Here is a 22,224-nt window from a genome sequence, read left to right on the forward strand (position 1 = left end):
CGAGGAAGGGCGGTGTTGGACAGGCCACATGACGGGCCGCTCTCCCCCGGCTCGACCAGGCCCGAGCCCAGTCACGCAAGCACCACACACCACCATTGCACGTCCTACGTCCCCTCAGGGACCCCTGCCCTCGAACATGATAACCTCGTGGGTCCGATCCACTGCCGGCCCATGCGCCCAGCCCGGGCCGCCATCTTGGACACTTCGCCACGAGGCCGCCTGGCCCCTGATCGACCTCAACCCTGGGCCTAGCCCGGCCTCAGACATTCCGGCACCACCCTCCACCCAGGAGGTGAGCGGGCTACTTGGCAAGTCAATGGGAGAAAGAGGTGCCGATGGCTCTCCCCCGCCCAGTGCCGCTCGCCCATCGCCTCCCCGGGCGCTGGCTCCACCCCCCTGCTGGGTGTCTGGACTCCCTCATCCCGGACCCCCCGACCTCCAAGTGCGAGGGTCCGGACATCAAAGCACGTCAGCCCTATAACTGGGGCAGCTCCGGAGCAGGAAGGCAGTTGTATCTTGGAGTCGAGAGACGAAAGAAGAACTCATCCTGGATGGACTACTGGCGCTGCCGTAGCTCTGTCCTGTGCACCATCGTCCTGCCTGTTGGCGCTGCCACAGCCGTCGTAACCTTCATCCTTCACCGTCGTCCGGATCTGCTGGCGAGGCCGCGGACCGTTGTAACCGTCATCTGCATCGGGACCTGCTTGGCTCCTCCACGGCCCGTCGACCATCCTTCATCCATCTCGGGACCTGCTTGGCTCCTCCACGGCCCGATCAGCAAACACGCCGAGCTCGAGGATTGAGAGCTATTGAACTCATTGGTAACTAAGACTGTCCCGCTACCCTTTTCCTCATCCAGAGATCAGAACCGAGGGGACCCCTGAGTCCAGACCTCCTTGTATTATATCACCGTAACCTAAGAATTGCATATAAAGTCTCGTTAACCTTCAATCTTGTGTGGTGTCCGTCTGTGGGGGGGAAGTTACTTATCTGTACAGTCGTTGGAGACGGCTCTCCCTGGAGACCTCTCCCCGTAATCTCGGCCGACCCTCCCGGTCCGTCTAACATTGGTGGCCTGCGGCGCGATCCGAATCACCGCATAACGTACAGAGAGTAGCTCACCCCACAACGAACAACAATGTCGACTAAAGAGAGCGGATCAACTGAGAAGTTCCAAATGGAAAAACTAGAGGAATACAGCCATCGTGAACTAAAGCAGTTCTGCATCGAACTAGGTATCGCTACCACCGGACTAAGCACCAAAGATGATTTCAAGCATGCCCTAGAATCTTGGGCAGAGACCGGGGATGTCGAAGCCCCTGAGCAAAGCACCGCGAAAAATACCAACACGGCCCCTGAGGGCCAAAGAACCAGTCTCTCGCAAGACGAGATCCAAGAAAGAGAAAAAGCCCGACTACACGAACTCGAAATGGCCCGACTCAAGATGGACATAGAACTCAAATTGGCCGAGCAAAAAATAAACTTAGAGCACCTTCGCCTCCGAGAAGAAAGAGAGGAGAAACAGAGGCAAAGGGAGCTCGAGGAAAAAAGACTAACGTACGAGCACGAACGGAACCTAGCCGAGATCAACCTGCGCAAACAAAATAAAGAGCTAGGGGTGCCCGACAGACCGTCCACCCCAGGGACCACGGAGAAAAAAGTGCACATCCCCAAGGATGTGGTCCGAGAATATTTTCGAGAAGACGACATCCAGCAATGGTTTAAGGCCTATGAAATCGCGATGACTGCGCACCGGATCGATAGAGCCGACTGGGGAGCCGGCTTATGGGGCAAATTCCTCAATGAGGGCCGCGATACTCTGTTACAGCTCCCAGACCACCAGATGACCTCCTACGACCATATGAAAGCGGCCCTCCTCACCCGCTATGGCCTCACGCCCGAGATGTACCGCCAGAGGTTCCGAGACTGCACACGCATTCCAGGTACAACTTGGGTGGACTATGTAACGTACTTTAGCCGAGCCTTCGAAGGCTGGATCAGAGGGAACAACGTCACGACCTACGAGCAGCTGTTCAATCTGATGGTATGGGAGCACCTGTCCAACAATTGCTTCATTGAACTGCGCCAACATCTCCTCGACAGCAAGTTAACCGATCCCCGGCAGCTCGCAGCCGAAGCTGACCGGTGGGAGATCACCAGAGTGGGCCGGAATGGGTCCTACGAGCAGAACAGGAACAACAATGGTCACCACCGACCCAGAGGAGGAGGAGGGGGCCAAGGACGAGGAAGAGACAACACTCCAGCCGCCCCCACTACCAGCACCACCCCCCCGGCCAACCGGGGCAGCACCCCGGCGCGACCGGGGTACAGAGCCAATGTTACATGTCACCGATGCCAACGAGTCGGCCACTATGCAAACGACCCAAGCTGCCCGCAGTATCAGAGTCCAAAACCCCGCCAGGTGGCCGCCGCGGCACTAGGGGAGGAACAGATCTCCGAGGAACAAGAAACAGACGAGCAAGAGTATCAAGAGTGGGAGCCAGCCGCCATGACTCTCGCGTGCTTAGGGGGAAGAGACATGGTCCCGCGGGTCCCCCTACCCGCTAACACCCAGAAGTACAGCCAATGGGTGAGCATCAATGGACAACGGGCCGAAGCCCTTCGAGACACCGGGGCCAGTGTGACGGCCGTCCGCTGCCGTCTGGTGACCCCAGAACAATACCTACCGAACATTCTCTGCCCTGTGCGATCAGCCGACAACTCGGAGAGTCTGTGTCGGATGGCCTGCGTCCCCTTTGAATGGGGAGGGGTCTCCGGCATGTTGAAGGTAACGGTCCGAGACGACGCCCCCGTGGACTGCCTTCTCGGAAATGATCTGGAAAGCTCCCCGTGGGCAGCCGTGGAGCGAAAAGAACACTTGGGGATGTTGGGCGTCCCGGACTGGGCGTGTGTCACCACCCGGTCCATGGCCGCCCGTGCCAACCATCACCCGGAAGAACCAGAATGGCCGGCGCCACCGCCTCCGGTCGCCCCCGCCGAGACCCCCGACCATGGCACCCCACTCGAACTTGCTCAACCTTCCGACCTCGCTAATCTTGACCAGTGGGCTCAAGAAGGGGGACCCACACAAGAACAATTTCGTCAGGAACAGAAGACCTGCCCCTCCCTTGAGGGACTCCGACAACAAGCGCTCGCCCAAAGCGCAGGGGACACCTCCGGAACTCATTGGGTCTACTGGGACAATGATCTATTATACAGCGAGCAACGAATCGCCGAGCTGGGGGCCAATCGAGTACTAGTGGTGCCCCTCCGCTTTAGAGACTTCCTGCTAAATCTGGCCCACGATGTCCCCCTGGCAGGGCACCTGGGACAAGATAAAACCTACAGCCGCCTAGTGACCCACTTCTTCTGGCCCAAGATGAGAAACGATGTGCACCAGCATTGCCGATCTTGCCCCACGTGCCAAGCCAGTGGGAAGAGCGGCCGCAAATTAAAGGCCCCCCTGCAACCCTTTCCAGTAGTCACGACCCCATTTGAGAGGGTCGGGATAGACATTGTGGGACCCCTGGACCCGCGTACAAGACAAGGCCATCGCTTCATCCTGGTACTAGTGGACCACGCCACCCGCTACCCTGAGGCTATTCCTCTCCGGACCGTGACAGCCCCAGTGGTCGGCCGGGCCCTGATGGGGATCTTCTCCCGGGTGGGGTTCCCCCGAGAAGTCGTCAGTGACAGAGGCACGAACTTTATTTCTAAATATATGAAGTCCCTCTGGCAACAGTGTGGGGTCACCTACCGCTTCACGACCCCCTATCACCCCCAAGGAAACGGACTTGTTGAGCGGTTCAATCGCACGCTAAAAGGGATGATCGGGGGATTGGAAGAGCCCCTCCGTCGCCAGTGGGATGTGCTGCTGCCGTGCCTCCTCTTCGCCTACCGGGAGGTCCCACAGAAATCCTTAGGCTTCAGCCCCTTCGAACTGCTCTATGGGCACCCAGTGCGGGGGCCGCTCAGCCTGATCAAAGAAGGCTGGGAGATGCCTCCGGCAAAGAACCCTCCAGATGTCTTCCGGTACCTCCTCACCCTCCGCAACCAGTCCCGGCGGTTCAGAGACCTAGCAAAAGCCAACCTAGAGGCCAGTCAAGAGGACATGAAAAAATGGTATGACCAGAACGCCTCATCCATCGAATTCGAGCCGGGGCAACAGGTCTGGGTAATGTCCCCCACAGAGCCGTGCGCTCTCCAAGACAAATGGACGGGACCCTTCAAGGTAATCGAACGCAAAGGTCCTGCCACCTATCTGATCGATATGGAGTCCTCCCGGAATCCACTCCGAGTCCTCCACACCAACAGACTGAAGCCCCACTTTGCACGAACAGAACTCAGCCTACTGATGGCCACGGACAATGGGGTTGAAGACGACTCCGAGCCTCTCCCTGACCTCTTGCGGACCCAAGAGCAAGACGGCTCCGTGGATGGGGTCCGACTCTCGGAGACCCTCTCCGGAGAACAACGCCAAGAGTGCCAAGCCCTCCTATCACGGTTCGCCAGTCTGTTCTCCCTCACCCCAGGTGTCACTTCCTGGTGTGTGCACGATGTGGACACCGGAGACAGCCCTCCTATCCGCCACCGGGCCTACCGCGTACCTGATCGGGTACGGGCCTGCATCCAGGCGGAAGTGGCTAAGATGCTCACACTCGGGGTCATCGAGCCCTCAGACAGTCCATGGGCCAGCCCGGTCGTACTGGTCCCCAAAGCAGCCGCCCCCGGAACCACACCGGAACTCCGGTTCTGTGTCGACTACCGGGGCCTGAATGAGGTCACCAGAACGGACGCACACCCCATCCCCCGGGCGGATGAACTGGTCGACCGAATGGGCGCTGCCCGCTACCTCAGCATCTTCGACCTGACGGCAGGGTATTGGCAGATCGGCCTCACACCCCGAGCACAAGAACGGTCTGCCTTCTCCACCCCCGATGGCCACTATCATTTTACGGTCATGCCCTTCGGCATGAAGAATGCCCCAGCGACTTTCCAACGGCTCGTCAACCAGGTCCTGGCGGGGCTCGAAGAGTTCAGCGCCGCCTACCTGGACGACATCGCTGTGTACAGCCACCAGTGGACCGAGCACCTCCACCACCTCCAGGCAGTGCTGCAAGCCCTTCAGCGAGCTGGCCTTACGATCAAGGCTAGCAAATGCCAAATTGGACAAGGGTCAGTGACCTACCTCGGACACCAGGTGGGAAGCGGCCTAGTGGCCCCTCTACAGCTGAAAATTGCCGCCATCCAGAACTGGCAACCCCCTATCACTCAAACTGAGGTGCGAGCCTTCCTGGGCCTCACGGGCTACTACCGAAGGTTCGTGAAAGACTATGGTACCATCGTGGGGCCCCTCACCGAACTCACGTCAAAAAATCAGCCCAAGAAGGTGAACTGGACCCCAGAATGTCAAGCGGCCTTCGAACAATTAAAGGCCGCCATGTGTTCCGCTCCTGTGCTCCAGGCCCCAGACTACAGCCGGGAGTTCGTCGTCCAGACAGACGCCTCCGACCAGGGCATTGGGGCGGTCCTATCCCAAGTGAACACCGAAGGCCTTGATCAACCGGTGGCCTTCATCAGTCGGAGACTCCTACCACGGGAACAACGCTGGAGCACCATAGAGAGGGAAGCCTTCGCTGTGGTATGGGCCCTCAAGAAGCTCCGGCCCTACCTTTTTGGCACCCACTTTCGGGTGCAGACTGACCACCGACCCCTGCAGTGGTTGATGCACATGCGGGGGGAGAACCCAAAATTGCTACGCTGGTCCATCTCCTTGCAAGGTATGGACTTCACAGTCGAACACCGGCCTGGGGCCGACCACGCCAACGCGGATGGCCTGTCCCGGTTCTTCCGCCTCGACGAAGAGAGTCCCCAAGAGGATGGGTAACTCTCCCCGCCTTCAGCTGGGGGGGACGCATGTTGGACAGGCCACATGACGGGCCGCTCTCCCCCGGCTCGACCAGGCCCGAGCCCAGTCACGCAAGCACCACACACCACCATTGCACGTCCTACGTCCCCTCAGGGACCCCTGCCCTCGAACATGATAACCTCGTGGGTCCGATCCACTGCCGGCCCATGCGCCCAGCCCGGGCCGCCATCTTGGACACTTCGCCACGAGGCCGCCTGGCCCCTGATCGACCTCAACCCTGGGCCTAGCCCGGCCTCAGACATTCCGGCACCACCCTCCACCCAGGAGGTGAGCGGGCTACTTGGCAAGTCAATGGGAGAAAGAGGTGCCGATGGCTCTCCCCCGCCCAGTGCCGCTCGCCCATCGCCTCCCCGGGCGCTGGCTCCACCCCCCTGCTGGGTGTCTGGACTCCCTCATCCCGGACCCCCCGACCTCCAAGTGCGAGGGTCCGGACATCAAAGCACGTCAGCCCTATAACTGGGGCAGCTCCGGAGCAGGAAGGCAGTTGTATCTTGGAGTCGAGAGACGAAAGAAGAACTCATCCTGGACGGACTACTGGCGCTGCCGTAGCTCTGTCCTGTGCACCATCGTCCTGCCTGTTGGCGCTGCCACAGCCGTCGTAACCTTCATCCTTCACCGTCGTCCGGATCTGCTGGCGAGGCCGCGGACCGTTGTAACCGTCATCTGCATCGGGACCTGCTTGGCTCCTCCACGGCCCGTCGACCATCCTTCATCCATCTCGGGACCTGCTTGGCTCCTCCACGGCCCGATCAGCAAACACGCCGAGCTCGAGGATTGAGAGCTATTGAACTCATTGGTAACTAAGACTGTCCCGCTACCCTTTTCCTCATCCAGAGATCAGAACCGAGGGGACCCCTGAGTCCAGACCTCCTTGTATTATATCACCGTAACCTAAGAATTGCATATAAAGTCTCGTTAACCTTCAATCTTGTGTGGTGTCCGTCTGTGGGGGGGAAGTTACTTATCTGTACAGTCGTTGGAGACGGCTCTCCCTGGAGACCTCTCCCCGTAATCTCGGCCGACCCTCCCGGTCCGTCTAACAGGCGGGAAAAGAGTGTCCCAACACGGAACAGCGGCGTCCGGGGCGGCAAAGAGGGCTCCCTAGCAGGGCAGAGGTCTGAAGTACCTCAGACGGCTCCTCCCAACCGCCCCGGACGTGCATCATGACCAGTCTCCGCCAACCAGGGGAGACTGCCTCAAGAGAGGAACTACTGTACGTCATGCGGGGGCGGGACAGCCCTCCGTGACTAGGAGCCCGCCCTCCTGATGGCCACTGCGTGGCCTCGGGCAGGCGCATAGTCACATCAGGGCCACATGAACCCCCCGCCCCACATGCCCAAACCCGCAAATAACACAAAGACACAAGTGTTAGGTTTGGGAAAAATTGCTGCAGGTTTATTACATACAACATATGTAATGACGGTGGGTTAGCTTACGGGCGATCCTAGGGCAGGCCGCATTCTCGCCACCTGCCCGCCTGTTGAGCCAAACAACACAGTGGCGAACCACCCAACTGTTGTACAATTTACCATAATTATAATGACACGCCCCTTGTGGGGCGTGACTAGGCAAACCCCCGGTTGCGCAGGCCCACAACCGCCCGAAGGACTACTGGGGCGCCGACACGGATTCCTGCACCTCCCATGAGGTTACAGGTTAGGCTCTGAGGTTATGCTCTGGCACCCCTATGTGCCCGCTGACGTCCAGCGTTTGCACCTCTCTTCTTCCGGATCGCCCAGTAACTCCGCCACAGCCCAGTGCGGTGGTTCCCGCTGCCGCACGGGCCCCCCACCACTGCTACTGCTCTTTTACCTGCACCTTCACCTAAATTGCTCCCTTCAGAAAGAGGAGGGACAGGGCAATGCTCAAAGGCGTTGGATGACACCATAAACCCTGTCTCACAAAACTATCTCGGTCAAGGTCCTCGACCGTCCCGGGAACACGACCACACCAGGTGGGGCCCCTGTCCTCCAGGAAGAGTCACCAAATCAGGGAAGCAAAGGGATAAGAGGGGCCCCTACTTCTGTAAACCCTCTGCCTCATAAAATAGGCTGTTCAGCACATGCCACCGGGATGCCAACATTTCCTTTCCTTCCAGACGTCAGGAACTGCGCCAAGGTAATGACGGTGGGGAAGCCACTGCTACAGCGCGCCGCCAACCACTACATAAACCCACAGGAAGTGTGCTTACTGAAACGCCCTCTTCTGCACAATCGAGCAGAAAACGTGCATGTATGATGCTTGTGCTGCTAACCTCAAAAGAGGACCAGTGAAAGGGAGGGCACAAGACAAAACTAGTAGGTTGGACCAGTCCCAGGTAAGCAAAATACGGTGTCCACAGGCAATTGAAGCCGGCATCCCCTGCCTCTTGAGTTCTAGGCTGGAAAACAGCTATGGCCCAAATACCATAGAGTTAGTTAATCTGCTTGCCGACATGCGACCACCTCCCAAGGAAAGCTGCACCTGTAACTGGGCTCCCCACTAAGCATTAGATCTGTGCAGGGGCATGCCTGGAGAGAGGACGCCACCCCGACACAAATAGGCATAACCAGCCGGGGGCAATCACTCCAACGCAATAGTAAGACCAACACTTGCAGGGACCGGGGATGGGGAGGGGCCCCCCTGCAGAGCATCCCCCCCAATATCCAAGTGCAGTCCCAATAATTCCAAAACTAGCGATAGCGCCACTAAACCCTCACAGGAAGCAGGAATCTATAGCAAGTACCTGCCCCCCCACTAGTAATGAATAGTCTCTAAAAGCCTACTAAGGACCCACCCAAGGAATGTTGGCAGTCCGGGCTCGGGCTGAGGACGCCACAATTGTTCTCCTCACACCTAAACTGAGTGTTATACTGCAGGCTGCCGACCGCGGGTGGGCTGCCAAATGAGTACCCAAGCCAAGAAAAGCAAGACGGCAAGGCCAATGGAGGGGGGGGGGGGGGTGGCTAGACATCTGACCTTCCCTCCCCAAGGTGGAAACACATGTGCCGAATCAGGAGGGTACGGGTAGGATAGTTTAGTTTTAAGTTTGCCAGCTTGCTGTGCTCTGTATGTCCAGGTGGGAGATACTCCTTGTTGCATGCCACGCAACCTCTATTTGCGTACTGTTTCAGAATTCTCACGTCGTTAGAACGTTTGTTCGTGTGCCCGGGGGTCCAGTGTGTATTGCCTGCTATCCTTATAGACCCCGCACTGGGTGGCACGCTTGCCGACCAAGCATGGCACAAGCGCCTGCGCTGCACCCCCCATCGTCTGTCCACCATACCAGGGGAGTACTATCAACCCTAGAGTTAACGCATCTGTGAATCCCTTAGATAGGATGCGGCCCCAAGCAATTCGCATTCAGCAGCAGCCCAGAGGCCCATGCATAGCCACGCCAATAAACAACACCTGGCCTGCAAGAACAAGTCCAACGGGGACGATTTAGTTGGGGAAAGGTTCCTTCTAATGAGAACACAGGAGGGGGTCCTAATGTGGATACATACAGAACCTCTAGTGTACCGCAGCACTACGCCTGGTGAATGTTACAGCAGATCAGAAAGAGAGGGGAGGAAAATTCGTACCCACCCAATGTGCAAAGTACTGTCTGGGTAGCTGGGACATCCCAGGAGGAGCCAACCGGGCACGCCAAGGCAGATCCCTATGGCAGTGACTTACTTAACATGAAGGCCCACTTGTGAACCCAACAACTCGGACACGGGGAAGATTACTCCAATCCGCATACTACCACGTGCAGGATGCTATGCGAGACATATAATACAGTGAGGTAAATCTGAGAGACAATTCAATAGCTTGAAATAACACTTTCTCGTGAAGGGGAGGGGAAAGCAGTTGCTCCACAAGGGCTCGAATATCGGCTCATATGACTAGGGCCCTAGCGCATACACTGTTTGCAGGCCTGCAAATACACCCACATTCTCCCACACACAATATTTATCGTAACTGTGAACAAGCAACCTTATAGTATTCCGCAAAATCGCAAGCCTCTTGTTTAACTAGCTGGAGGGAATGCGGAGACCTATAGATAGCTGCCCGAGTTTGAGACTACAAGAGTGGTCTGACCAGTCTTACGAAGTGTTTCAAAATTAATATTAACATCCAGCGCTTCCATGATTTGTTCAACGAATCCTGCGTGTCCGATGCAAGGCAGGACCATCGAAATGAAGTTGCCGTGCGTTACCCGACGGCAGGCCACTGCCCGTAACATGGCCCAGAGTGCAGCCTTCTAAAGCTGCAGTTGCTTTAATATTCTATGAGCAGGAATCGCCAGGATTGGGTGCGGGTAGCATGCCTAATCGAGTAGTGGGTGTCACAATGGCACTGCTACCAGGAAGATAGTGGCCCCAGGATAGTGGTAGGGAAGTAAAATTACCGCCATGGACAAATACAGCAATAAGGAGGGTACAGGCGTCCTAGGTGCCACAGCACCCGCTGCCGACACACGTTTATAAACGCTTGTCACAGTGAGGGAGTTTCTTCCATTTAGAAACAGTAGTGAGGGGTGCTCCCAAATCCCGTCCCACATCCAGCTATAAACCTATCCGACTAGTTCCCACACAAGCTAGCCAAATACCTTTAAAGCTGTACTAAGCTTGACAAGGGGAGATCAGATACAAGATGAACAGAAAGCGGGCTGGGCATCGTGCCTACACCATGCCTCTACGATACAGCGCAAGTGCTGCCTGAGGGAGACCAAGGCCTGAACCCTGCATGACTAAAGCAAGAATGACCAACTGTTATGAACTGCAAGAAACCAAGCTTTAGTTTAGTTAATCACAAGGAAGAAATGTTGGATGAGGCCGCCACCAGCACCCACCAAATTACCGTGCTCCTATAGCAGCGGACGGCACGGAGCCTGAGTGTAAAAGGGGGGGGGAGTTACCCTGCTCCACGCCTGCGCGACACTTACTTAATCGCACGACAGGTTTATGCCAAACTATTACCTTGGGAATGCACATGTACCTAGGAAAAAGACCTACAAGGGAGACAACGTGCACACAGATATAGCCACCGGGCAGCAGGCAGAGCCAGGCAATCCGCATTAACTTTATTACCCAGCATGTGGACGCCTGCAGTTACTGCCAGAAACAAGTGACTAATTTAGGGCTTCTGAAAACCGACAATGCATCCTCGAAATCTTGACCCCCCAGAGATGGAGTCTTGATGCCATGCCCTACTTAGGAATGGTGCGTTACTCAAAAACCGGGTTCCCCCCCAACTTGCTGATGCAAGAACAAACCCCCGTATGATACTTCAGCGTATCCCCTCGCACTTAAGGGGAATTCACAGCAAAGACTTCCCAATCTGGCGGGGGGCACCCGTTTCTAGTTGCATCTTGACTCCTCAGCGCACCACACAGTCACACGTTGTTATCCCATCAATTAACCCATTTATGAAATCCTATTCATTTAGTCCCTAGAATTACTGTAGTTAGATTGCGAGACTGCAGTGAAGGGGACCCCTGCGAGATTCTGCAAGAGTCCAAACCAGGACCAACGCAGTGCATAAACCTCAGAAACTTCTCAGCCAAGACAGGTCCTATGTAGCAGTGTCAAACTTATTCCATTGGCAGGATAGCTCAGACGTAGGGTCCAAGAATACAGTGGCAAAATGTGCCACGGGAACAGACATGCACTTATCTAAAGACAAACAGGAAGGAGGTGTGGAAATGCAATGCCTCCATAGCAGTAAACAGTGTCTTATACGGGTGTTTATGTAAAGCAGAAACTCCAAACTCAGTACCATGGATGGGATTGGTGTTACTAATAGTAGTGCATTCCTAACCAGACAAAACCCTTTTGGCACATTCAGGTCATGGGACTGGAGGAAACATAAGGCTCAAAACCTGTAACTTGCAGTTCGCAGGCAACTCTTTGTTGACAGTTAATGGCTCACAGTACTATATTAGGGGGGTACTTCATCAAAGACGGACAAAAGTGTCTGTTTACAAAACGGAAACACTGAGCTTATCCACGTAGCCCGACTCGAAATTTTATTCCGGTATTCATGGCCCGAACGAGGCGCGGGTAGGACAACGCGGCGCAATTCCCTGTTCCACTTTGAAAACATACCGTGTACAATTTGGCACAGAAGAACATAGCTACATAGAGTCGCTGCGGACTAGCAGGCTGAAGCATCCACATCGTCATAACACCCGGTTGGGCCGCCACAGGTCTGCCAAGGGCCAAATACTGCCGGGAATAGGAGTACCGTCGCATGCAACTCAAACACCCAGCCCGACCCACGTAAAGCCTCGTGCATCACGCAAAATTCCCTCACAATTACTCGACTCCAACTCCATCTTGAGCCAACCCCCAATGCATCGTTGATGCATACCTCGCACAAAGGCAGAAACCGTGGACCACCGCGTAGCCCGAGAAGTGCGAGGAAGAGGGGGGAGGTGCTTGGCGTGCCGGCCAGACCCGCAGCGGGAAGGAAAACACAATTTAAAAGATGCCGCGCGCCAATTACATCCGTTATGCGATTGGGCCTCGAGGTACGATGGCCCCAATGCTCCCTTGTAAAACCAATCAGCTGCTCCAGGTGAGGCACGAACTCACAACCTCGGCATGGCTCAGTGCAAGTACTGCTGTATAAGTACCGCGCGCTAACCGATTGCGCCACTGGAGCTCACTAAACGATTTTCCACACCTAGGGTTTGAACCCTGGTCAAAACTCACTCTGAGCCCCTGCACATACACAGTGAGCCACGTACTCTAAAACCGACCACCATCACCTAAACTGTGCATGGGATAGGCCCACCCTCGCAGAGAAATTACCATGCAACGCGTAACTAAAACTGACACATGAATGGGCCTCGAAGTACCAAGGCCCCACGCTACTATACTCGCATCGTAACTACGGTCACACACAGCAATGTAAGCGCAGAATGTGCAGAAACCTCGCGCACATATACCAATGGTACGTGAAAACGATCAGTCACACAATTGGGTTTTGTGAGATTACCACCCAATGGCACTATACATCACCGTTAGCTACAGGAAATGAAACCAAATTGAGCACATACGGCTTAACGATCGCACTGCAGTATGCAATGCCACAATAAGTATAACACAGCACGCAATAGGCGACGAGCATCACGCAATAGGCGACGAGATACCAAGGCACAAAGAGATATACCCCTTTCGCAAATATGGGCGCCATCAAAACCTATTGCACCCGAGCAAACTGTATGACCGAGGAGGAAAGCACTGGCATGGGTGGAGGTACCAAAGAAACGAAGCACAGTGTAGGCAAACCCTGCGCACTAAATGAAACATGCCCGTCGCTAGCCATTAAAAAGCGTACTCCGGCCACCACAAGGAGCTCCGGACGATCGTCCCAGAGTTTAAGGTACTTGGAGCTCTACTAGATCTAGCACGCGGCCCCCACTTGAACAAAATGCACGCCCGACCACCATACCTCGCAAAATGGCCACAGAAATGCTGAACTGGGGGAGGGGGGGTGGGGGGGCCGAGGTCTCCGTGCTTACCGGGTATGCCGGCCCCCACCATGCGGCCACGTACCCTCACCTTCCCCCCCCAAGGCCAAAGAAATTATAAAACGCATTTTGTTAGTAATCTGGCGAGGAACGGGACTAACACGTACTAAAATTTACAGTGGGGCCCGACATAAACAGGCCGGGCCCAAACCGAACAAGAAACAACCGAATACATAGATGTCGCCGAGTTTAAATGTAGGACCTGACGCCAAAGAGTATATATGCTGGGAACACCATGCAATTCGGGCACCTAACTGAATTACAAAGCCAATAGCCCGTGGCTCCAACCGTGGAAATAACCTCTTACACGCCCCTACGCGCCAAGACTGGGACAGCAGCAATACAAACTACGGGCCGGAGGGCAGCATATGATTGGCGACGCCCGCCTGAGACCGCTTCGTAACATAGTACCCGCAGAGCTGGGCACAGCACCATACCACCATCCCTGAGCTCTAGCCGAACACCCGACAACTTGCACCAAAGTTAAATAGGCCGTAACCCGTAGCACAACACGTACTGCCCACGGGAGGGCGACACAGCCCGACGCACCCACTGCCCTACATAGGATGCGCTTAAAAATAACACCGGCAGCCGAGGCCTCAACGCCCGCCCGACGGGGCCCCGCATACTCCTCCTAAAAACTACCGCACCCACATAAGCCCCCTACTGCTATCCACCACACACCCCAATACCCGCGGGCAACCCGTCACTTAAGGGGGTGCCGCGACTCCCGATTCGGGCCGAGCAGGAGAGGGGGGGGGGGGCGTAAGGGTCAGAGAAGGACTGCGCCTGCACTGGCAGCAATCAGTCTCCCGCACCCGGGTGCTGCTCCGTTCGCGCCGCCCTCTAGGCCTAAATTACGGGAACCGCCGCTGCCGGTAAAGTCGAACCTCACGACACACAACCAGGGCAAAACTCACCGCACACGACGAAGCCAACTAAACGACGCCAGACCAACAGCACAGGAGATATAGCGTCCCCCGCGAGGACACTGCCACGCGTCTAAGGTGTCCCAAGGATGAAAAGAGTGTCCCAACACGGAACAGCGGCGTCCGGGGCGGCAAAGAGGGCTCCCTAGCAGGGCAGAGGTCTGAAGTACCTCAGACGGCTCCTCCCAACCGCCCCGGACGTGCATCATGACCAGTCTCCGCCAACCAGGGGAGACTGCCTCAAGAGAGGAACTACTGTACGTCATGCGGGGGCGGGACAGCCCTCCGTGACTAGGAGCCCGCCCTCCTGATGGCCACTGCGTGGCCTCGGGCAGGCGCACAGGCTTCCCCACAATGTTTGTGCACAGGGAAAACACTCAGGAGCGAGGGTTGTGCAAACGAGCTTGGCTGAGGAGACAGAGTAGTAACACCCAACTGTGCTCGGAGTCGCACGTCAAAGAAACAAGCAACCCAAATCCACTCAAGACCCGAGCACAGCAGAATTATTCCCATAACGGACACCTAGACGACCCATTACAGATGGCGACCTGTGCGCCAAAACCGGGCACGCGCATCCCCCCCACCTCAGGGAGGCGGTGGAAACACAAATCGCCTTCCACAATTGCGACTGGGAACCCCGTACACTCGCTGCCCACGTGGCTACGGGGGTGGGGGGGGCGTTGGATGGTCGTTGCTACGGCACATAGCACACCCCGCAAAGCCCCCGGGCCGGTAAAATGCCCCTCCGGGACCAGCTAGTGAATAATCTAGCCCGCGGCCTCTGGAAACCTCCGCTCAGCCCCTGCAGTGACAGCGGCGGATGCGAACTCGCGCGCCGCCCCCCAATGACGCCAGGCCACAGACCCCTCCACTCAACTCGCCAACTGGCCTGAAGGCGCCCGGCCAAATTCACCGTGCCGTCCTGCAGGTGGTCTGGAAAACGGGCCTTGAGTTAACCTCCCTGTCACCCTCAGAAAGTTACCCGCCCGGCCACGTCACCCCTACCCCTCTCGTAGAGGGGGAGCATCGCTGATCAGTACTCCACGGGCCGTGGCCTTGTGCAGGGTGGGTGACTACCACCAACCTCAATTTTCTGCGTCCGCAAGAACGATGACCCCACAAGCAGAGTGGACCTGCCCGACCTCCAGCTCAGTCCCAGGAGCAAACACACACGACGCAAGACAACCAGTCGAGACGTCGAGGCTGGTGAACAGAGATTGCCAGGAGGGGCGGGGAGGCTTATATGCTTTCCCCCCACCTGGCGCACAGGAAGGACGCCACTGTTATGTTATGTTATGTTAAAAATACTTATTAAGCGCACTTACACCTAACGGTTTCATGGAGCTGTGAGCGGGGGAGGGGCAGACAGTTCAGCAGTGAAGTAACACAAACAACATTTAATCATAGGCTTTATGAAATAGAAGAGTTTTCAGGAGTGACCTGAAGCGAGCGTAGGAATTAGTCAATCTCAGCTCCAGTGGGAGTGCATTCCAACAGTAGGGGCAAGAAACGAAAATCTAAGGCCACCATGTTTTTTGCGTTTGAAGGTAGGGGTGGTGAGCAGAGCCAAGTGGGAGGAACGAAGACTACGTGACGGGAGGTAGTGATGAAGGAGAGAGGAGATGAACACCGGGCCTTGGCCTGCCAATGCTTTAAAGGTGATACAGCCTCATTTAAATTCACAGCGCTTGGCCACCGGGAGCCAGTGAAGAGTTTTAAGCAGGGGGCTGACATGGTGATGTCCAGGTTGATGAATCTGTGGCCACTGTGGCGACCTGACGAGTGGGCTCCTGTAGGAGTCCCCAAAAACTAGGGCGGCGGTGCCAAAATGGCACTAAAGGGCAGCCCTGCTGGATTGGCCCACTGCGGGGGCCGTGGACAGCCGCATTCTCCTGGGACTCACTTCTGTTCTCGATGTGATTTCCACGGCTGGCCGTGGCGGGGGGTCGTCCACTCTGAGATCTGGCGGGGCTGGGGGAGGTAACCAGTGTACAGTAAGAGTGAGTGAGAGGGAAATCTTAGATCCGCCCTGGTAGAGTGTGTTAGCAGAGTTAACAGAGACCTAATCGAGTCAGTTACCTCAGTTAAGGCAGATTCGGTACTATATCCCGCACGGAAGCCTGACTGCGAGGGGTCAAGAAGATTATGATGTTCCAGATAATCTGAAAGTTGTCAGTTGACCAAGGTCTCCATTATTTTGAGCAACCCGGGAGAAGAGAAATGGGTCTGTAATTTTGTAGATCAGCGCAGTCTGCTAATGATTTCTTGGGCAGTGGTTTGATGTATGCCTTCTTCCATTTCAATGGAAAGGAAGAGGTCTCTAATGACGCTCTCTGATTCGTCTTCCCTCTGATTGTTAGAGGGAGGACACCACTTCCTGTTCCAAACTGCTGGGCGGTTAGCGCTCTAGCAGCTGGGTCTCTTGGGGCTACTTAGGCTGAGCCTGACTGCCTGGCGCTGCGGTAAGAGGTAGTGGCAGTACCTTCAGACCTGCTTGCTCGCCACAGGCTACAGCGCTGAGCTCGCGCTCCTAACCTTGTTGTGACTGTGATTATTTTAGCATTTTAAAATCTGTGAACAATACGGAATTTTAATTTTTGTAAAATTTGCTAATCGCATTGCCCACACTCACCATCATTACACCTACTGATTGGTGCTACACCGTCATAGGAGACGCTCTCTGATTCGTCATCCCTCTGATTGTTAGAGGGAGGACACCACTTCCTGTTCCAAACTGCTGGGTGGTTAGCGCTCTAGCAGCTGGGTCTCTTGGGGCTACTTAGCCCTCGCCTTCCCGTGAGCGCGCAGCGATCGCGCGCAGTGGAGCCGAAGCTACGCCGAAGAGTAGCCAAAGAGTAGCCCGTCTGCGCCGGTCCGCGACAGGACGGGACCAGGGGCCACCCACCCTGCACCCTTCTCCCTCCACTCCTCCTTGAGCATGGCCACATCTAAAGACACCCACATCAGGTACTCCCCCCAATTCCTTCGATCCCTCCGCCCTCAGGATCACCACCGATGTGTAGACAGTAGCTGGCCCAACCCAGAAGGACCTTTCTCCTGTCGTCGGTGTGGTTTCCAAGCCACTCCCAATGCCATAATACCAGGGTTTCTCCCTATTCCCAAGTCAGGAAAGATAGGCTGGAAAAGCTTTCTACTCAATGTCCGCTCACTTCCGCGTCACTGTATTGAAATATGGGACACCATTCTCAGCCTCAAACCGGAAATATGCTTCCTAACGGAAACTTGGTTAAAGCCCCACACCATCCCAACTATTATGATGGGAATTCCCACTGGATATAAAATCCTGAGACAAGACCGCCCGATAAAAACTGGTGGTGGCACCGCCATAATATACAAAGACAGCCTCCGCATTACCATTCTAGAACAAGCCTTACTTCCTTCTATGGAAATAATGATCTTTAAAATTAACACTGGGAATAAACATCACTGGAAGGGTGCCTTAGTCTACCGTCCTCCCGGCCCCGACACTAACTTCTCTCTAACTCTCACTGAAATGCTAGCTCCCTACATGAAAGCAAGAGAACATTTTATCCTACTTGGAGATTTTAATTTCCACGCAGACACTCCAGAGGACCCTGACACCAAGCTCCTACTAGCAGACCTTGCCCTACTAGGACTACATCTACGGAATAGTGGCCCTACCCACAGAGGCGGCCACACCTTAGATCTTATCTTTTCTAATGATCCATCTATAAATTGCCATCCCCCCAAATCAGTACACTGGTCCGACCATAACATGCTGGAATTCTCCTTCATGCAGCTAACCAAACCTGCCGATCCCTCTGCTACTTTGAGTATTAAACGCAGACCATGGCACAAGATTACACCAGAAGCATTTGCAGAAACATGGAATATACCTACTCTGTCCGACTCTGACAACTCTGAATCAATCCTTGCCAAATTAAACACCACCCTCCTCGACACAATTAACCTTCTAGCCCCACAAAAAATGGTCAAACTACCATCGACCAATAACAAAAAGGAAATCTGGTACACTGAAGCGTTAAAAACAGAAAAACAAAAGTGCAGAAAGCTAGAAAAACGATGGAGGAAAAATCACTCCAGTGAAAGCAAAGAGCTCTATCAACAAGCTGTCTCCTCCTATTACAAAAACATAAAAAGGCAAGGAAAACCAGCCTTCAATCTCAAATAGATGAAGCAGATAATTCCACCAGAGAATTATACAAAATCCTGAGAAATTTCACTAACCCTATAGCATGCGAAAGCCCTGATACCTTCTCTCAGGACCTGTGTAATAAGATCTCACAATTCTTTGAAGATAAAATTGACACCATCTATAACAAAATGCTGGCGAAACATCCCAACAACACAGAGACGGCTACCGCTCTCTGCCCACAAACTAACTCAGAGACCTTCACTGAGATCCCAGAAATTTCCGAGGATGACACAAAATCCTTACTAAATACAATAAAAACAGGGTCCCCCCTCGACCTCATCCCCCCTAGAGTGATGAATACGCTAAGCACTGCTCTCTGTCCCATCATCCTAAAAATCCTGAACCTTTCCTACAAAGAAGGTAAACTCCCTCAACAATGGAAAGAGGCAGTGGTGAATCCTATTCGGAAAAACTCCACCCCCCCCTGGACAGAGCTCTCCAACCTCCGTCCTATCTCCCTACTGCCGCTCCTGAGTAAACTGGCCGAGAAGCATGTTAACACCCAGCTGTCCAGTTTCATAGAGGCGACAGGGGGCCTGGACCACTCACAATCTGGGTTCAGGCCCAACTACAGCACCGAATCCGCACTCCTCTCCGTGACCGATAACATCAAGATGTCACAGGATAGAGGAGGCTCTATGATTCTGGTGCTGTTAGACCTGTCGGCCGTATTTGATACTGTGTCCCACAAGATCCTCGTGAGCCGTCTAAAGGGAGTAGGCATAGGAGGGCAAGCCCTCTCCTGGCTAGAGAGCTTTCTGTCCGGGCGCTCACAATCCGTCAGCCTGGGACCGTATCGCTCCCCCTCAAGGACGCTCACGAAGGGGGTGCCACAGGGCTCATGCCTAAGCCCCACATTGTTTAATGTGTACGTGGCCCCCCTTGCTGAGATTGTGAGAAAATACGGATTCACCCCGGTGTCCTACGCTGACGACACCCAACTCCTCTATCCTTTCCATTCCCTAAACTCCAATGTCAGGGACAATTTTGCGGAAGGCATGAGGGCCATCTCCAATTGGATGGCTGTCAACCGTCTCCAATGCAACGTTGGAAAAACGGAATTAATGCTATTTGGAAAAGCGTCCATACTATGGTCCCCCGACTGGTGGCCTTTAGATCTGGGCCCAGTACCCACCCCAAAACTTACAGTAAAGAATCTGGGGGTGAAGTTAGATCAAAATCTAACCTTGAAGGAACATGCCAGTGCAGTTGCGGGGGCATGCTTCCACACAATCGGTCTGCTAAGACGAGTCTTTCCATACTTATCTGATAACCACAGAACGACCCTTGTGCAGACCATGGTGATAAGTAAAATTGATTACTGCAACGGGCTCCTGATACAAGCCAACGAGGATGCCATAAACCGCCTCCAGGTAGTCCAAAACACAGCGGCAAAACTGGTTTTGAACGCCCCCCCCCCAGAACCCCCTCCAAACCTCTGCTCCGAGAACTCCATTGGTTGCCAATACGACAACGCATCAAATTCAAAATCTGCTGCATTGTTCACAAATGCCTGTTCGGGAAAGCCCCCACTTATCTGACCCAAAAGTTACCCCTCTACAAACCTGACAGAGCACTACGGTCTAGCAATCAACTACTAATAAAAACTCCACTGGTAAAAAAAACCAGACAAGGTGGCAGAGCCTTTTCTCTGATAGGACCAAACCTATGGAACAACCTACCCCCCTGCATCAGACAAACCCCCAACCATTGCTCCTTCAGGAAAAAACTAAAAACGTGCTTATTCCTGGAAGAATAAATAACTAATCATCAGTCGACGACTTCACCCTCTGGGAACACCTGCCATACCTCATTGCGAGCAAAAGCGCGGAGATACCCCGCAGGGGGTCGATTCTTGCGCTATACAAGAAATTAAAATAAAATAAATAAATAAATGTTACAGATGTCCCTATTTGGGTTTGCCAACTCCACCGCTAATTCGGAAATGGTGTAGGGGGGCGCCACATCTGACAGGGATTCTGACTTAATATGTGCAAGTAATGGTAAAACTTGCTCCGTGGTAATAGTAGCGAAACTCTCTATTCTACATACGGCAAGATTATCAGAAATTAAAGTTTCATCCCACTTAAAGCCCTGAGCAGGGGGTTACACGGCTGGTGCAGCCGGTATCCGTGCCATCCAGGTTCTACACAAACCTTCATGCATTATACGTAAGGCTCTCACTTTTACTGGTTTTTACAGCTAAATACAGAAAGAAAACCATCTATTTCACTGTCTGTATTTATTTTTAAAGATTGAAGGATACAGAAAAGAGGGTTTATTTGGGAGGATTCTCATTACTTTCAACCTTGCGTGATAGCTGGATAGCTGTGCAGAATGACAGTAGGGGAGTTAAAAAAAAGAAAAAAAATATTTCCTACTGAAGATTAAATACCTACAGCATTGATCATGAAAGACCAGGCATAGAAATGGTACAGGATGTCATATCGCGACAGAGGACCCTGTTCACAAAGGAGATCTTAGACTCCAGGCCTAAGTTTCCCTTTGTGAATTAGGCTCAGATTGTTTCCTATTGAGGCACGGAGGGCTGTCAGAATGAGTTCACCTACTGTCCTCCATTTTAGATGTAGGAGGTAGGGCAGTCCTTGTTTGCTGTGACTGTGATGTGTGAGGGGTACGTAAGAGACCTCCGTCTCATCTGTTAGAAGGAGCAGTCGCGGTCGGGCGAGGGGCAGGGTGGGGGGTAGTAATCTATGGATTAAGGAGGTTTACGGGTAAATAAACATATAAATAAATAAAACGAATTTCGTTGCACGCACTGCATCCCCAAATGGAGTGGCCTTACCTATTTGCAGTACTTGCGAAATTTGACCTGGGCCCAGAGTTCATTCAACTGGTGTGGGGAAATAGAGGCCGATCTCCTGCTCATGTTTTGGGTCTGCCCCAGGGTGGAGGGATACTGGAGGGACGTGGCCACTCTGCTGCACTAGAGCACTGACCAAGCGCTGCTCTTCACTTGGCCTACATACTTATTGCATCAGTTTCACAGAACCCCCAGCACAAAGGTCACGTCCAGATTCATAGATCTGGGAATGATAGTGGCCAAACGACTGATCAGCAAAATATGGAAAGCTCCTGACCCGTCGCACATACAAGCTTGGCGCCACTCTATGCTTGCATGGGCAAAAGTGGAAAACCTGGCTATTAAACGCGAGGAGACGCTGGAATTGCACATGGTTCCCATTGCAACATACTGGGATATAATCTACCTCGCACTACAACCCAGCCCAGACACACCGCCCGAAGACCCCTCCAACACACCAGCCTTCGGCAGCGCTTAACTCCCTAGGCAGCAGCTATGTGTAGACCGTGCCGCTCTCTTGCTGTCAGATGCAAACTGACTATGACACTCAGTTGACACACACTCTAGTCATGGGGTAGAAGCCAGACACTAGTGGGCATGAAAGCTGCGGGCCATGTACGGACGCAGAAGGGGGGTGGGGGGTGGGGGGGTTAGGGGCTACATGTTTGTTTGCATGCATTTTGCATTTTTCCTTTTCCTTTTCCTTTCCTTTCCACTCTCTTATGCATGCGCAGTTCTCCGTTTTCGTTGCTAACAATTATTTTTTATTGGCACTCAATCGCAAATGTACGCCAGTGTTCCTGCTGCCTATATGGGACAGAATACGCGCATGTGTGCAATAAT

At 54.1% G+C, this 22,224-nt stretch overlaps 1 protein-coding gene and 1 non-coding gene across 4 annotated transcripts in view; one reads left to right on the plus strand and one right to left on the minus strand.

Moving 5' to 3' along the window:
- Positions 1-22,224, plus strand: part of LOC147709974 (mamu class II histocompatibility antigen, DR alpha chain-like) — a 180,220-nt gene that overhangs the window by 27,781 nt on the left and 130,215 nt on the right. The window lies entirely within an intron of this gene.
- On the minus strand, positions 12,465-12,559 carry TRNAI-UAU (transfer RNA isoleucine (anticodon UAU)). The gene is made up of 2 exons: positions 12,522-12,559; positions 12,465-12,500 (listed from the first exon to the last, which is right to left on the minus strand). It is a non-coding gene; the product is annotated as a tRNA-Ile (tRNA).

The sequence above is a fragment of the Lissotriton vulgaris genome, chromosome 5 (genome assembly GCF_964263255.1).
Source record: "Lissotriton vulgaris chromosome 5, aLisVul1.2, whole genome shotgun sequence".
Lineage (NCBI taxonomy): Eukaryota > Metazoa > Chordata > Amphibia > Caudata > Salamandridae > Lissotriton > Lissotriton vulgaris.